This window comes from Pristis pectinata, chromosome 10, assembly GCF_009764475.1.
Source record: "Pristis pectinata isolate sPriPec2 chromosome 10, sPriPec2.1.pri, whole genome shotgun sequence".
Lineage (NCBI taxonomy): Eukaryota > Metazoa > Chordata > Chondrichthyes > Rhinopristiformes > Pristidae > Pristis > Pristis pectinata.
This window is the reverse complement of record NC_067414.1, coordinates 21,890,230-21,909,121: the sequence shown is the minus strand read 5'-3', so window position 1 is coordinate 21,909,121 and position 18,892 is coordinate 21,890,230. Positions and strand designations below refer to the sequence as shown.

Below are 18,892 nucleotides of genomic sequence, written 5' to 3'. Positions count from 1 at the left end.
TAGAATGTTGCTGGGTCTTCAGGAGTTGAGTTACAGTGAAAGGTTGAACAGGTTAGGACTTTATTCCTTAGAGAGTAGAAGAATGAGGGGAGATTTGATAGAGGTTTACAAAACTATGAGGGGTATAGACAGAGTAAATGCGAGTAGGCTCTTTCCACCTAGATTAGGTGAGATAAGTACGAGAGGACATAGCTTTAGGGTGAAGGGGGAAAGGTTTAGGGGGAACATTAGGTGGAACTTCTTCACTCAGAGAGTGATGGGAGTATGGAACGGGCTGCCATCTTATGTGGTAAATGCGGGCTCACTCTTGAGTTTTAAGAATAAATTGGATAGATACATGGATGGGAGAGGTCTGGAGGGTTATGGACTGGGCGCAGGCAAATGAGACTAGCGGAATAAAGTTTTGGCACAGACTAGAAGGGCCAAATGGCCTGTTTTCTGTGCTGTGGTGTTCTATGGTTCTATGGCATCTGTAAAAATTGGTAAGAGTCATCAGGGACGTGCCAAATTTCCTTAGCCTTCTGAGGAAGGAGAGATGTTGGTGTGTTTTTTTTTTGACTGTTGCATCCATGTGGCTGGGCCAGGACAAATTGTTAGTGACATTTACACCTAGGAACTTGAAGCTCTCAATCATCTCCACCTCAGCACCATTGATACAGACAGGGGCATGTGCTCTGCCCCGCTTCCTGAAGTCAATTGCCAGGTCCTTCATTTTGCTGACATTGAGGGAAAGGTTGCTGTCTTGAAACCATGCGATTAGACTCTTTGTCTCCTTCCTGTACTCCATCTTGTCGTAGTTTATGATCCGATGGTGTCATCCGCAAACTTATAAATGGAGTTAGAGCAGAATCTGGCCATACAGTCATGAGTGTATAGGGAATACAGTAAGGGGCTGAGGACGCAGCCTTGTGGGGCACCAGCGTTGAAGGTAATCTCTGGTTGTGTCGATATGCTGTTACTCAGAATCTCTTGCCTCACACCACAGTTGTTTGTAGCGAGATGCAATCCAAATAAATTCCGCATCTTTTGCAGCAGTTGAAGTATTTCCCTCTTTGTGACTTCATCTGACAGTCTTCTCTGTGCCATTACTACACGTGAAGTAATTGATCTCTTTTACAGAACAATTGCAATGTCTGCAGTTGAACAGTAAGGTAGATTTATTCCCCTTGTAGTCACATAGTGCTGCCCATGTTTCTCAAGTCATGGAGTCATACAGCACAGAAACAGATCCTTCAGCACAATGTGTCTATGCCAGTCACTAAGTACCTATCCATACCAATCCTACTTACCAGCACTCAGCCCATAGTATTCTTTGCCTTGGTGTTTTAAGTGCCCATCTAAGTATTTCATATATTTTGTGAGAGTCTTGGCCCCCGCCATCCCCAGTGCATTTAAAATTCCACTCACCCTCTGGGTGAAAAAATTCTTCCTCAAACTTCTTCTAAACCTTCTACTCCTTACTTGAATCTATGTCCTCTGGTTCTTGATGCCTCTGCTAAAGGGAAAGGTTTCTTACTATCTACCAAACATATGCTCCTCAAAATTTTGTACATCTCAATTAGATCCCACATCAGCCTTCTCTGCTCCAAGGAAAATTATCTCAGCCTATCCAGTCTCTCCTCATAGCTAAAACAATCAATTCCAGGCAACATCCTGCTGAATTTTGTCTGCCCCCTCTCTCGAACAATTGCAGCCTTCCTAGAGTGTGGTGATTAGAACGTTTGCTTTTGAAACAATTTTAATACATTACAATGTTGCATATGATTTATATTTTAAGTGAGAAAAGGCAAAATTCAATACATGACATAATTATGATTGATTTACATTTTAAGTGGGAAAATACAATTTCAACACTTCTCCAAAAACCATCTCCCCATCACCACTTTCACCTTTGATTGTACAATCTTTATTACCTTTGTTTATTGTAATTGCCTGAGTTAACCAGTCTATTGTCACTGAGGAGCGAAGTTACCATTAACAAATCAATCTTTGTTATGCAACATTGTTCTGATAGAAATACTCTACCTCTTGGTTTGCTGCATTTTTTGAAAGGCTGATCCACACATTTTATCTCAAGGATGATCTGATGATTGATATGTCCAAAGACGGGATGAATCCAGGCATTTTGGAGCCAAGATGGATACTTTCTTGTGAATTTCAAAGTTTTGGTGATAGTCAATATGCCAGGGCTTCAGAGAAGAAAATAGAAAATTATTCATTCTATCTATTTATTTATTTATTAGTCACATGAACATCAAACAGTGAATGCGTTTTTTTGTGTTACTGAGAATGTGCTGGGGCGCAGCCCGCAAGTGTCGCCACGCTTCCGGCGTCAACATAGCATGCCCACAACTTCCTAACCTGTACGTCTTTGGAATGTGGGAGGAAACCAGAGCACCCGGAAGAAACCCACGCAGACATGGGGAGAACGTACAAACTCCTTACAGACAGCAGCAGGAATTGAACCTGGGTCACTGGAGCTGTAATAACGTTACACTAACTGCTAAACTACTGTACCACCCTATAAAATCTGCCTAGGGTTTCACAGTTCCTACCTGCACCAGGAGAACTATCAGGTTAAGGATGTCAATCAATAATTATCAAAGCTATATTGTCATCCTAGAAAGTAAAAAGAAACTCCTCCTGTTTTTTTCTACTTACAGCTTGTGCATTACAGGGACCTTGGGTCCTTCATAGTATTATTAGAACATTTGCTTTTGAAACAACTGGATATTAAGTATTGGCCAATTTTTTGAGTATTCAGGGCATAAAACTGCCTTTACAGTGTAGCCTCTTGATTCCATTTAAAGTTTTTCTGGGAAATATGACTGCAGAGATGACCACCCAGTCATTCTCCAACTGACAGCTACAGAGAGAAGGAGGTGCTGCAGATTAGCAGAGTATCAGCACACCTAGTTGACGAGAAGTGAAACCTCCCAGCTATCCAGTAATAGAGTTAATTATCAAACAGCCACATGGCTTGATTTCAACAACAAGTGAAATAGAATCATGGACATGATGATTATTTCATGCATTTGACTTTGACCTTGTCAAAAACTTGACTAACGCCCATGTAGACAACATCCACTTCCCCACCTCCATCAGTCATCTTTGCCACTTACTTAAAGAAACTCCATCAGCTTTGTGAGAAGTGACCTCCCCTGCACAAAGCCACGCTGACAGGATAAAGTCCATGTTTTTCAGGATGTGAGTAAATCCTATCGCTAAGAATCTTCTCCGATAATTTCCCCACCATTTATGTAAGGCTCACCAGCCTATAATCTACATACTGGATTATCTACATACTGTGTCAAGGAACCCTCCTGGCTGCACCTACCAAATTCTGTCCCGTCTATGTCACCAGCACTAAGGGTGTCAATATTGTGGAAATTGAAGTCACTCACTACCACAACCCCTGTTGCATTTACATCTTTCTATAACCTGCCTACATATCTGTTCCTCTATCTCCCACTGGCTTTTGGGAGGCCAATAGCATAACACCATCATAGTGATTGCACCTTTCTTATTCCCAAACTCCACTCATATTGTCTCACTGGATGAGTCTTCCAGGATGTCCTCTCTAAGTGCAGATGTGACATGCTCCTGGATCAATAGTGCAACTCTTCCACCTCTTTTATATCTCCTTCTATTGCACCTGAAACATCTAAACCCTGGAACATTCAGCTGCCAGTCCTGCCCTACTCTCTCTGTGATGGCCAAAACATGATAGTTCCATGTACTAATCCAGGTCCTAAATTCGTCTGCCTTGCTGGTAAAACTCCTTGTAACAAATACACGTCAGCCCAGCAGCCTCGCTGTGTTCGTTAACTTGGCTCTGCCTGTCTTTCCTTTCATATTCACTTGACCTAACCTCCACCTTGCCCTCAATCCCTCCACTTGCTGACCTACTGCGCTGGTTCCCAACCCCCTGCCCTGCTAGTTTAAACCCTCCAGAGTAGTACTAGCAAACCTCCCTGTGAGGATGTTGGTGCTTCATGTACAGGTCCCACCTGCCCTGGAAGAGAACCCAATGATCCATGTACATGAAGCCCTCCCCTCTGCACCAGCTCCTCAGCCACACACTCAACTGTACTACCTTCCTGTTTCTTGCCCTGTAAGCACATGGCATAAGGAGTAATACTGAGATTACAGCCCTACAGGTCCTGCTTTTTAACTTTCTACCTAACTCCCTAAATTCTCTTTGCAGGAACTCATCTCCCTTTCTGCCTATGTTGTTAGTACCGATATACCACAACCATTGGCTGTTCACTCTTCCCTTTCTGAATGTCCTGTGCCTGTTCAGAGACAGCCTTGACGAGGGGATGCACCATCCTGGAGTCTCTCTCATGGCCACAGAAATGTCTGTCTGTGCCATTGACTAAAGAATCCCCTATCACTATTGCTTGCTTAGTCTTTGACCTATCCTGCTGTACAGCAGAGCCAGTCATGGTGCCACTGATCTGGCTACTGCTGTCATTTTCTCTGAGAGGCCAACCCCCCACAGCAGTATCAAAAATGGTACACTATTATCTGAGGAACATGTCCAGAACTGGAAGCCGTAAGCATCCCGAAATCAAGACAGAAGAGAGATTGGAGGCTCCTGCCTCAAAAGTGACTAGCATGTTGTTTTTTCTCCCGATTAAAAAAAATGGACATCATCAAACTTGACAGACCCACGTGTACTCCGACATTCATCAACCCAGGTGAAGCAGCAATTTACTTGAATTTCTCCCAATTTCCACATTTGCAATGCATATGCATGTTTCCTGAATTTCAATCCCCATCCACACCCCAAACCCTACCTGCACCTGTGTCTAAGTCCCAACCTTTCCCAGTATTATGGCACATAAGTTAAAGCAGCCTATCAGTGTGGTTCCCAGGGACCAATATTAAACTGGAGACCTGTCTGCCTTTACTGGTGGTTCGGAATGATATTACAAATTTCATTGTGCTGCTCAGATATTTGCAGGAAGGAGCCATGTCCATTCTGTCTTCCTCAGACAGACTAGTTGCCATGTTCCGCTCAGAGTTCATCAACCTGGAATGGTAACTGTTTATCTCTCCACAGATTTGCTTGACCTGTTAGGTACTTCCACCAATTTTGTCATTAGATGTCCAATATCTGCACTAGCTTTGGCGTTCACTGGTCATTCAAGTTGTCACTCTCTATGCCTTAGGGTTGAATGCAAAATAGTCACTGAGTCTGCCTTCCCAATAGTCAGGAAGGGAAGTAGTTGTTCATGAAGTGCTCTGAGACACTGCTGAGGGATGTGATAAAGTCTTCGATAATTGCAACTATTTTTTCACCTTGCTGATGTGCAGAGAGTGATCAATCTGCCTTTACTCCCAAATAGTTTAACCAAGCATGTGTTAACTCAGTTCCATTCATTACATGATGGTGTGTCTCAACATCGGATGATCATCTCACAATGTCAAGGGTAGCATTGATCTTAGGAGCGATGAAGATTATTATATAGTTGTGCTTGTCAGAAAATTACCCCAGTGTAGATTATATTTGTTAAGACAGCAATATTTTGATTGAGATAAACAACTGCAGTCTTATATTTCTTCTTTTCAGGTAATGAACACTTTCCACCCACACTTGAAGCTGCATTTATCAATAGCTGAGTATTTAATCTATGCACAACAAGCAGTGTAGTGATTTTACTAATATAATAATTTACCTCCATATTAGCCAATTAAGTATGACATTTATTTTATTAAGGGAGTGCCACATTAAGGTATTATGAGAATACAATATGCCTGACCCTGGATCAGATTCATTCTTGTCAAGATTGACGCAGGGCAACCGAACTACGAATTACCAATGATGTGTTTTGTTGCGGAACGCTGGATTATTCTTCGTTCTCATTATTTCAGACGATCCTTGTTTTAAAATAGACGAGAAGCTGTGAACAGTATAGTGACCATTGCCTGAGGGATAGAGCAGGTGGAGGAAACTCTTCATCAGATGACATGGTCTGAAAAATAAAGAATGTGATAACAGTATTCTTTCAATAGAACAGGCCAAGCACACATGGAACTGAAAACTTTGGTGACAGTGCGCTGTTGTTCATTATTTTACACCCAATCTAAGTGAATTTAAAACACATTCACCTTTCTTAATCTTCTTGGTCTATTACAGCCTACAGACTACCTAACAATATTCCCATGCTAGCCACCATAAGTAACTGAGCATTAATTATTGTGAGCTGGAAATTCTAGCAGGCTTCCTGCAGTCTGCTGCAGTAGCAGGAGAGTGGCAGAAGCCTAAGGCTAATGGTGTGAGTGAAGCGATCACTTTCAGACAATTACACCATTTCTCTCAGGGACCCATCAGTCTCCCTGCAATGTTCAAGCAGGAAATCAAGGAAAAACCATAAGCATATTTCAGGGAACACTGTAAGTACTGAAATATCCCCGTACAACTGTTGTGGATATCTCACATCTTAACATCCACATTGTCTGCTTCCCAACTACCATTACAGACAGGTCAGCTGTTTTATCTGCCAGAGAGTGATGACCAACAATACTGCCTAAGGATTCCTGTCACACGTGCAGTACATTTAGTTAGTTTGCGTAACTGCTGCGCTTACCTGAAAGTGAGTGATTAACCATCCATGAAGGAAATTTTAAGTGGCAATTTTAAGTGAAAAATTCTAAATCGATTTACTAAAAGGCTGTGTCATATCAAGAGAGCACTCAAGTAATGATTTAATGCTACCCACTCTGTGTGCTGCGGGGGAGGCTTAAGGAATTACATAGACCTTTAAAAAAACAAGACATTGAAAGGTGGTGCCTGCAGTGCATGTATCTTGCAGATACAAGAGACTGCAGATCTTGGAACCTGAAGCAAAACACAAAATGCTGGAGGAACTCAGCAGGTCAGGCAGCATTTGTGGAGGGAAATGGACAGCTGATGTTTAAGGTTGAGACCCTTCATCTGGACTGAAAGAGAGAGGAGATAGCCAGTAAGATGAGGGGGAGGGGTGAAACAAGAGTTGGCAAGCAATAGGTGGATCCAGGTGAGGAGGGGTGATAGGCAGATGAAGCATGGCAGAGTGGAAATAGCGACAGAGGCTGGGAGGTGATAGGTGGAGGCAACAAAGGGCTGCAGATGCTCACCATCTCCCCCCTCCCTGGTTCCAGATGATGGAATCTGATAGAATGGGTTCTTCATGAAGTAACATGCAGAGGCTGGGACATTGGATCCATTAGCATCTGTTTCTCATGCAGAGATCATGTACAAAAGTGGTTTAACCTGGGTAGATGGTACAGATGATCATCTCGAGGTGAAATCTCATCCATCAGGAATCGGGCTTGATCACTTCAATAAGTGATCAGTGGATCTGATATTTCTCTGTGTCAGTTGCTCACCGAATTCGTGCCACATATTTTCTCCTTTACTGACATAAAATGGAGAGTTTGAGTCAGTATGCTACAGGGTGGCATCAGATCTACTTAAAGGGTAACTCTGCAGATATCGGGAGGTTTGAGACACTGCCTCAGATCTCCAGTGATCCAAGTTTGACCTTGACCTTGGGTGCTTTGTATGTGTTTGTAAATTCTCCCTGTGACCACGTGGATTTCCTCCGGGCACTCCGGTTTCGCCCCACATCTCAAAGACGCACTGGTAGGTTAATTGACTACTGTAACTTGTCCCTAGTGTGGCTGGGTAGAAGGGGAATTAGGGGAGGGAGGTGATGGGCAGGTGAGAGAGAATAGCTTACAGGAAAATAAATGGTGGAAGGGGACAGATGGGAATGCTCTGAGAGCCAGTATAGACCTGATGGGCTGAATGGGCTTTTTCTAAGTCGTAAAAAGATATGAGGTAACGTCATGTGGAACAGGCAGCCAAGGTCGCTACATTCAAAATAGTGTGGTCGAGATAGGTTAGTCATGCAAAAAACACAAGCACTTAGGCTCTGCCAATCCTGATGGAGCCATAATTTTATACCAAAACAGACCAGTATGTCAAGTCCAAAATACAGCATTACATCACAGTGTACCCAGTATGATCACAATCTTGTGGTGGAAGGCTATTCCCTCTCACTTTGAATCTGGATCGACATATTTGATGACCCATGTAATGGGCTTGCTTCAGACTAAAAAGACGATGATGCTGGGGGATCTCGGCAGGCCAGGCAGCATCCGTGGAGAAAAGCAGGCGGACAACGTTTCAGGTCAGGACCTTTCTTCAGGACTGAAGATAGGGAAAGTGGAATCCCAATATATAGGAGGGAAAAGCAGACTGTTTTTCCCTCCAGAGGAAATCCACATGGTCACTGCTTCAGACTGTTGACAATTAACGGATCAGGCTGGAGTGAATGTATTGCCCATGAGCTTATTGGCCCCTCATGAGGGGAACAATCAATATGTTGACATGATGCTTTTGATCTTGTTGGCCCAGGCCAGTCACCTGTACAGGGTATGAGAGTATGGTGGCTCAGCTACTGGACCTTCAGCCAGAGTTCAGATCCTTTGATCCAGAGGTATGGGGTTGAATCCCACCACGGAAGCTGGAGAACTTAAATTAAAGTAAGTAAGTAAAAAATAAAACAGAACAGGTAGTCAGTAAAAGTAACTACGAAACCATTGGATTGGTATAAATACCTACTTGGCTCACTAATGTCCTTCAGAGAAGAAAATCTGCCACCTTTATCCAGTCTGGCCTGTTTTGTGACTCCAGATAGACCCATGTGATTGACTCTTAAGTACTTCCTGAGTTCAGGGACAATTAGGGACTGCTGACAAATGCCACCTATGCCAGTGATGCCTACATTCCATCAATCAATACTGTTAGTAGGAAGGTATCCTTATCCATGGTCGTTCCATGTACAGACCTCAGCTGGATGTTGTGGGTGCTTGCTGACCCAATGACAGTCCCTGAGCAGTGCAGGGCCAACAATGATGCACAAAGGAAGAACTACACCACTCTCAAAACTTTCCTGTTAACTTTGTTCACTGGCTTTGCAGGCTGTCAAAGCTGTTTGGGATTTTAAATTTTCTAAACATCTTTCACATTCACAAATAGATAAACAACTCATAAGAATGAACTTTAAAAAAAAGAGCTTTATAATTCTTCAAATAATTAAAACCACTAAATCGAACGTAACTGTTTTAAAAAAAAGCTTCTTAACCAAACCTTACATTCCCCAATGAAGTTGTGGATATCATGCCAGGTATAAGTAGCCAATGATTGGGAATCTCAGTGAGATTATGCTCCACTGATGGAGAATCTTCTTTTTTCTATGATGTTGGTTAAAGTGCAATTATTGACCAGGAGGTCAAGGGAACTCTCATAAAAGTTTTCTTTGAATAATGCCCTGGGAACTTTGATGTCCACTTGAGAGAGTAGACATGGCTTTTATTTACCATCTCTTTCTTAAGATTCACACCCCCAAGATTGCAACAATCTCTCAGTTCTGGACTGATACTGTTTGATAACAAAGGTGCTGTGAACTGCTTTGGGAAGATTTTGTGTATTTATGCTGGTATATGGTTGTTTGTAATGTTGTCATTGCTCATAGATTATTCCCTTAAATTCCTGGTATGGGTTGTGAAACCATGACCTGTTGAATAAGTGGCAAAATGTTATCCTCTGGGCCAAGTTTCACACTTAATAAGCTGTGAAATTTCATGCAAATGCACTACATTCAATATTAATGTTGCTATTCATGGCATGTGAGCTTCTAGATACATACCTTCAAAAGTTACATGCAAATTTACAGATGTAATCAAGAGACAGAGTCACAATTCATCCAACTGAACCTTTGTCTGCCGAAAGCAATGATCACTGAGGGGCCTGCACCTAATCCTGAAAGTCTGGTTTATGGCATGCTGATCACATATTTCAGACATTAGGTGTAGAATAAATAGCCATCATAACAATGTCAGGTCTCACAGAAGTAACATATGGCAACCAGGGAACTCAAAGGAGTAAAGCAGGATCCATCTCCAAGCAATAACGTCTGTCATTCTAGAGCTGATTGTCCCCCACACATACATTCCCAATGTAAATTATTCAGATTAAGTGACAAGTAGAATTACTTTGTGAGATGTGATTCTCAACGGGTAGATGGTACAACAGAATGACATGCAGCCCAAGTCTCTGAAGAGTGGTAGACAGCACAGCACAGAGTCAATAAGGTTCAGCCAAAGGATAATACTGATGGGTCAGGCCATAATACATCCTAATTATCAGCACAGATGGTAAATATGCCACCAAGTCATACTGTTTAGCTTATTCCAAGTAATTGATGGTAGATGAACCCATACTACGTACTCTTGCAAAACTAAACTAAACAGAAAGAAAAATAAACACTTTGCTTAATATCTTGGATTCAAAGGAAAATTACAACATATTGGCAAAAAGCACATGCTGTTAGTGTGCCTGATGAAAATAGTGAGGGAGGGGGGTGTGCAGGGAGGAGTGGAGGGTAGAATCTGCTGCCTTTGGATCAGGAGCACATTAATTCAGGCAAAATCAATATGTACCAGCACAATCAGACAATCAGTAAATCTCCAGCAGAGTTTTTCTCACAGAGAGCTATTGTCTACACTCTCTGGTCCAAGAGATAATGTGGGCAGTGGTAAGCAAACCAAGAACTGAAAAGGGAAATAGAGGAGACTAAATATGCATGCTGATTGCTAATCCACTACCCACTGAAGGTCAAATAAGGTGCTTCAAATATGTATTCAATTTTCTGTTAATAGGTGCAATAGTTTGTAGTTCAACTATTTTCCCTGCCAATCATTCCACATTCTATCCACCTTCACTGAGAAATCACTCCTAATCTCCTTCCAATCTCCTGAATGATAATTTGAAATGATGACACTTAATAGGTAGCTAACTTTCATGCAAGTGCAATGTAACATTCATGAGTAGTGTTGCTAGGCATGACAAGTGACCCTTCTTGATACACATTTTCAATAGTTCACAGTTGCATGCAAGTCTATAACTGTACATTAAGAGATAAAGTCACCAATCACATTTACTGACTGCTCAACCAGAGGAGGTAATCTTTCCCAATTCGCTCGATCAGCACACTTCATAATTTTGAAAACATTAATTAAATCTTTTATTAGACCTCTTTGCTCCAGTGGTGACATTGCTAGGGTATGAATGAATTTACAGAACTGAAATGGCATTGTCAACGTTAATCACTTGGAAAGTCAAGTAGAAACCATTTGCACCCGACTTCTGTGTTGAAAGAGTTTGTCCACTAGTTTTTTCATCGAGTAATATGCCAAAATGAGAGCACCTTTAGGTTTTCTTGAACTAGATCACAACAGCCCACAGGATTAGCTGTTCAAGGTGGAATGGAAGAAGTTTCTGAATTCAGAATTTTGCAGGAAGGGAAGTGTTTTTAAAGTAGCCTTTGGATTGTTTCTCACAAGGTAGTGGTGCAACTGGTAGAGCTGCTACCTCACAGCTCCAGCATCTCAGGTTCAATCCTGACGTCAGGTGCTGTCTCTGTGGAGTTTGCATGTTCTCCCTGTGACCATGTGTGTTTTCTCCAGGCACGCTGGTTTTCTCCCACATCCCAAAGATGTCTTGGTTGATAGATTAATTGGCCACTGTAAATTTCTCCTTGTGTGTAGACGAGTGGTTGAATCTGAGGGGAGTTGATGGGAATGTGGGGAGAATAAAATAGGGTTAGTGTAAATGGATGCTTGGTGGGTAGTGAGGACTCAGAGAGCTGAAGGGCCTATTTCTGTGTTGTATGATCTATGAATCTATGAAAAGGTCAGATCCAATTTTAAGAACACTCACACCTCCACCACGCACTGCCAACTGAGTCCTCCTTTTTTACAGGCATGGTTTTCCACCGTTTCTTCCAGGTTTCATCTCAAGGCCTGATTGGCAGCTTGTGCTCTGCAAAAGGACCATGTGAATAAGGTAACTATCATCTCAGACACAAACAGAAACTGCTGGGAACACTCAACAGGTTGGGCAGCATCTGCGTAGAGAGAAACAGAGCCAATGTTTTAGGTCCATGATCCTTTGTCAGAACTGATAAGTGAGACAATAAGCATGTTTTACATTGCAGAGAGGCGAAGGGGTGGAAAGAACAAAGGGAACGTCTGTGATAGGGTAGAGACTAGGATTGTTCCATCTCTCATCCCTTGCTTGGTTACCGATGGTAACTTGGTGACAACTTCCATGGTCCACTATTAGGGGATGCTGAAGATGGGCTGCTATTGTGCCGGGTAAGATATGATAAGATATCTTTATTAGTCACATGTACATCGAAACACACAGTGAAATATATCTTTTTGCGTAGAGTGTTCTGGGGGCAGCCCGCAAGTGTCGCCATGCTTCCGGCACCAACATAGCACAAAAAGCAACTTCCTAACCTGTACGTCTTTGGACTGTGGGAGGAAACTGGAGCACCCTGAGGAAACCCACACAGACACAGGGAAAACGTCCAAACTCCTTACAGACAGTGGCCGGAATCGAACCCAGATCGCTGGCGCTGTAATAGCTTTACGCTAACCGCTACACTACCACGCCTGCCACATTATCCTGCAGTTGTTATTCTGGTGTGCATTGGCTCTTCACGCTGTCTTCACTGTCATAGTCCTTTCCTCCTCCTGTGCTGCTTGCTGTGCTGGACCAGCAAGAATGGAGGCCACAAGCTACAAATTTGGCAAGCTTTCCTCTTTTGGAATTAAGACGTCAGAGAAGGTGGTGGAAATGGCTGCCAACACTTCTCAAGGATCTCAGTGCAAGGATGTAGATCCTTGGTCATGACAAAGGCATGCATTCGCAACCTTTGCGTTTCCCATTGCATGAATATCCTGGTATCTGTTGTCGGAGGACAAGTGGAAATCTGTATACACATTTAAATTGAAGTCAAAGACTTCAAATTAAAATGTGCAATATTAGAATATCAGAGCTGATAATAAATGTATCAGTCAGACAGGGTCCTGAGGTGATTGGTGGACCGAGGAGGGGTGAAGGTATGATGGGCAGGTAGAGCCAGCTGGGGGGACGGGGAGGGGTGGGGTTGGGAGACAAGGGCTGGTGAATGCTAGATAGAGCGGACAAAGGAACAAAGAGGCACATGGGGAGGGAAGGGTGAAGGTGGGGGCAGTCTATACCAGATTTTCTGTCAATCTTTATCTGTTTCCAAAGATGATAAATGGAGGTTAAACACAACAATATTCATGTTGTCTGTCCAAAGCATCTTAGTTCAAAGTAGTTGGACTCAATGCAGAATGATTTAATCAATTGGGTTGTGGGGCCTTGTCTGAAACCATTGCTGGTAACCACATTGAGATTTGTAATTGGGATTTCTTTAACACTTCAGCCAGAATGGGGAAGATTGCACTGAGGGACATCTGTGGCTTAGTGAGAGGAATGGACTTAATTTTTACTCCGTGCCTTTCCCTTGTTACCAAATGGAAGCAGCAAGAAAAAGGTCAAGCTTTATCCCCAATGGTCCCATAGTGAATGATGAGATTCTTTTCCGATCAAAACAACCATCTATTTTGTTGGTGTTTTTCTCCATCAACCGTGGGTTCCTATAGCACCGCTGTACCCATCTGCCCACCTAACTCCACCAGTCATGAAATTGTGATGGAACATCTTAATTCAGATCCACAATCTGCTCATGGATTATGTACTTGCTTCCTTTTGACTTTTGGAGTTACAGATGCAGTATTCAACTCAATTGTCACTAGTTGTCATTTAACAAAAACTCGCTATTACCACACTATTATTTTGTTAGATGGTGGCCAATGAAAAATATGAGAAGCTGTCAACCTTCAGTAAATTGCCATCCACAAACTAATCCCTTTCGTTGAGCATTGACCATAGAGCCTGACATTTAATTACCTCACATAAACTGATAAATTATTATTAATGGCATTTGTGAAGAAACACTTAACCTGTAAATTGGACAGCAAAGAGACAAAGGCCATTTCAATTAGTCTGCTTTACAAAGGTTGTCAGATGCAAGTCCAGGTCGTTTAAACAGACAGATAGAGGTGGTGAAGAAGGCATATGCAACACTTGTCTTCATCGGTTGAGGCATTGAGTACAAGAGTTGGGACATCATGTTACAGCTGTACAAGATGTTGGTGAGATCGCAACTGGAAATATTGTGTTCAGTTCTGGTCACCATATTATCAGAAGGATGTGATTAAGATTGAGACAGTGCAGAAAGGATTCACAATGATGTTGCCAGGACTGGAGGGCTTGAGTTCTAAGGAGAGACTGGACAGGCTGGGACCATTTTCTCTGGAGTGAAGGTTATAAAACCATAAAGGGCATAGATAAGATGAATCTCACCCCTCCTCCTCTCCTCTTTAGATTGACTATCATCCCTCTCCACTCTCCGGCCTGATGCAGGGTCTCGACCCAAAATGTCAACAATTTCTTTCCTCTCACAGATGTAGCTCAACCCACTGAGTTTCTCCAGCAGACTGTTATTTCTCCAGATTCCAGCACCTGCTGTTTCTTGTGTCTCCTGGTTTAGATTGTAGAATATTAGAAGCATAAGTAGACCACTGGGTGTCTGCTGTAATATAATAACTTTAGAAAAAGGAGAAGGCTATTCAGCCTCTCCAAAATGATTGGGCAGGCACAGTAGTGTAGTGGTTAGTGTAACGCTATTACAGTACCAGTGACCCAGGTGCAATTCCGGCCGCTGTCTGCAAGGAGTTAATACATTCTCCCCGTGTCTATGTGGGTTTCCTCAGGGTGCTCCGGTCTCCTTCAACATTCCAAAGACATACGAGTTAGGAAGTTGTGGGCAAGCTGTGTTGGTACCGGAAGCATGGAAACACTTGCAGGCTGCCCCAGAACACTCTACACAAAAGATGCATTTCACTGTGTGTTTCGATGTACATGTGACTAATAAAGATATCTTATCTTATGATCTGTAAATCTGTTAGACCTTGTCTGACCCTATCCATGCATTCATAATTGCTAGTCTTAATACCTTCTTTGATTACAGTAATTTTGGCATATGGGTTAATATTTCCATATCATTGGTAAAACCTGGCCTTTGCGTTGCTACCTTAAGTCCCACACCACTGGAACTGATTATTAGGTATACCTGATTGTAGTGATTTCAAAGGAACTAGTTTGGTTTTAGAAAGTTGGAGAAGGTTTTCAAATGCAGGCTGCTTGTTTCACATCTGCAAAATAAGTAGTAAGCAAAAGAGATTGGCAGTGTTGGTTGGGGCCACTTTGGACTTCATGCCAATGCCCAAGGCCCAGCAGCAACACCTGTATATGAATGAGGATTCTACCTGCCTTAAGCAGGCTGACTTCAGATGGGAGGTGGTTACCATCCTGTAACAGAACCTGCAGCTGGGTGCCAGCTTGTCACTCACAGATCAATGATGGACAGAATACTTGAGGGAGGGTTGAAGCAATTCAAATACTTTAGTGGTCTATATTTGCACAGACCATCTGATGAGCTGCTCTTGCCCAAATCAGCTTTTAATAAGGACTTCTTAGCTTGCTCAGAGAGACTTAAATTGTCCATTTAAACTCATCATGGATCAGCAAATAATCCAGAGCTCTATGATCAGTGTGCAGAAAGAAATCCCACACAGTGGCACAACTGGATAAGCCACTGCCTTACTGTGCCAGAGACCTAGGTTCAATCCTGACCTCGGATGCTGTCTATGTGGAGTTTGCACATTCTCCCTGTGACTGCATAAGGTTCCTCCAGCTGCTCAGCTTTCTTTCCACATCCCAAATAAAAGTGGGTTGTTGGGTTAATTGGCCACTGTAAATTGTAGGTAAATGGTAGAATCTGGGGGAGTTGATGAGAATGTGAAGAAAATTAAATAAAATGGAATTAATGTAGGATTAGTATAAACATTATTGGCATGTTTTGGTGAGATGAAGGGCCTGTTTCCATGTTGTATCTCTCAGTGACTCATTGACAAAGTTAATGCACTTAAGACTCATTTAGCCGTCATTCTCACTCAACGATTAGCATGTACTTGACAGCAATGTCTGCAGCTCACCCACTGGATTATACCGCAGGTGCTTCCGACACCAAATGTCACTAATGAACCCTGTATGTCCATGGACAAACTAGGAGATGTATTTAAGAGTGCTGACCAGTCACTCACAGACTCCAGTAGTGAGAGAAGATAGTTTATTAATGATGGACTTATTAGACCCTGGCCTAATTTTAGAGATTAATGCCATGCACTTATGGATTTACACTGACAGCTCACCAGAAAGGCCCATGAAATTTAAGGCCAATATTTATGTAGAGGTTTAGTGCAAAAGATATAATTCTTACTTTGCACTAGATCAAGTGGAATAGGTTAAGCTGATAGCCACTGTAAAAAGGGTAGTGTGTTCACATATCCATATTTAATAAATCTGTTTGGCAGTTATTGCCACACTCTTGAGAAGAGCCTTTAAAAATCAGGAAAGATTATTTCAGGGTACGTGATATTACTATATATTAGTTTACTAACCATAGATGTTCTCTGTTCAACCCCTGAATATGTTATAAATGTCTTGGATATTGAATAAATAAATTGATTACAGGAATTAAGAGCTCGGCCGCTCATGATGCTGTAAAACTTATAAAAGAAAATTATTTCAGAATTAAGAGAATAAACTGGCAGTTAAAGATCCTGCAAAGTAGCTTGAAAACTGTCATTGACATACTGTGATGAAACTTTCTATCTGGGTGGATATTTCTGTGTCATCAGTAGTATTCCTGTAATCAATTAGAAGATAATCTAACTTGGCATTTCAGATCAGAACAGAGGGAGTATTGCATTATCAGAAAGAGTGACTATCAGCTGAGAAGTAAAAGCAGCAGCCCCCTGAAATGGATGTGAAGTATCCCAAGGCACTATTCAAAGATGAGTATGAGCATTCTTCTGGCACCTTGGCCAATATTGATCTCCCAATCAACTCAGAAAGAAAGTTGACCATGATCTTTGTTCTATTTGTTGCTATTGGGATCTTTCATATATTTTTTCATATTTCATTATAACATAGGAAGCCATTTAGCCCAATGTTAACGCCAGCTCTCAGAGTAATTTCATCAATCTGATTCCCCATCTTATTTCTCCTTAAGTTTCACATACCCATCAACTGCTCCCCAATTCTCCTATTCCTTACCTACACTGGAGAATATTTAAAGTGATTTAACCTGCCATCTAGCACATTATTGGGATGTTAGAGGAAATCAGAGCACCCAGGTGAACCCTATGTGGTCACGGGAAGAACAAGCAAATCCACATAGACAGTACTGGAAGTCAGGATCAAATTCTGCTGATTGAAACTATGAGTCAGCAACACTACCTGTTGGGCCACTGTATCAACCTGTCTTCAAACTGGCTGCTGTTTCCTATATTGAATCAGTAACTCCACATGGAAAATGTTGGATTGATAAAACAGACCATGGGAAGTTCTGAGGTTGTGTAAAGCAGAGAACAGATGGTTCTGACTTCCTTTCCCCACTAAGAACCTTTGACGTAAGAACTGGCATTAACGTTAGCTCCTTAGTCTCTGGTACCTAGATGGCGTTTTTGGTGTCAGTGAGAGAACGTAGACTCCGTGAAGTCTTACAGCTTCAGGCCAAACCTCCAGTGATGGCTATTTACTGGTACTCCTCAGGTCATGAATTATACTCCTTCCCTTGGAAGATGCACTAAGTGTCTCAAGGGCAAAGTACACTGAGTGGGGGGCCTTGAATATGCATTATTGTGTGACTCAGCAAAAAAAACCCTGATTCAGCTGGCTGAGTGTTAAAGGGCATGAATGTCAGATGGTGAGAGAACTGACACAAAGGAATAATATATCTATAAGTTACAGTGGTGTCCATCCTACTGTGTCTGATATTGACCTAGCTGATAGGAGGAATCATAACTCCAGGTTATAGTCTCACTTCTGTAAAGGAGAGAGTGATGAAGTATACCAAAATCAAAACAAATAGTACAAAGATATGGCAGTACTTCAACATGCCTTTACTCAGTTATTAGAAAGCTTGAAAATCTGAACCACTGCTTTTATTGCACTTCAATTAAATAAGAATGAATAGATTATGGGAAGTTGATACTGTATAAGCTGACCTTTATTTGTGTAGCTTCTAAAAGCAATGATGATTGATAATGTAAAATGATAAGAGAATTGACAGGAATGACAGAAAATCATATGGGCTGAATCATGGTGGGAATTTGCAGCAGCTTTACAGTGAACTGCCAGCATTTTCCCCAGAAAATGCAAGCTTGTTCAGAACTTTGGTGCATGCGTATCCTAATGTGGAAGTCCCAGACTTGCTCACCACCACCCTTCAAGAACAGTAAGGAATGCCCAACAAAAGTTAGCTAACCTTTCACATGCACATCTGACCCAGACGAAGATCTAGGAGTCCATGGAGATTTAACGGCTGTCTGGAAGGAAGGTAAAGATAAGATGAGTTACATGTTTTAATTACTCAGTTTGTGCTAATAACTTCAATTATTTAGAAGTAGTCTAGGTGATTTCATATATTTTACGGAAGTGAGAAAAAGCGACTTATTTTACTTTTACATTTTTGAACGTCAGCTTTGACAGATGGTACAGATGGTCATCTGGTTTTGTTGTCTGTCAAAGATTTCCTCAGCATTTAGTGAGCGGGGCTTGTTCTGGCTCATCCACGTGACCCACTTATGGAGTGCAAGGCCTCAGCGCAGACTAGGGCCCTACCAATCACATTCGGGATAGTCACAGCATGGAAGAAACCCCTTCGGTCTAACTTGATCAAGGTATCTACCTAAGACAGTCTCATTTCTCTGTTTGGCCCATATCCCTCTAAATCTTTCCTATCCATTTACCAGTCCAAATGTCTTTTAAACCTAATTAAACCTGCCTCTTCCACTTCCTCTGGAAGCTCATTCCAGATAAACACCACAC

At 42.1% G+C, this 18,892-nt stretch overlaps 1 long non-coding RNA gene across 2 annotated transcripts in view; it reads right to left on the bottom strand.

The window, feature by feature from the left end:
• Nucleotides 1–5,758: 5,758 nt before the first annotated feature.
• Nucleotides 5,759–18,892, bottom strand: part of LOC127575401 (uncharacterized) — a 161,413-nt gene continuing 148,279 nt past the window's right edge. For both annotated transcript variants that reach the window (XR_007957050.1, XR_007957051.1), the window contains 2 exons: nucleotides 18,330–18,390; nucleotides 5,759–5,981 (listed from right to left, as the gene is read on the bottom strand). This is a non-coding gene — a long non-coding RNA (uncharacterized LOC127575401). The remainder of the gene's footprint in view (nucleotides 5,982–18,329; nucleotides 18,391–18,892) is intronic.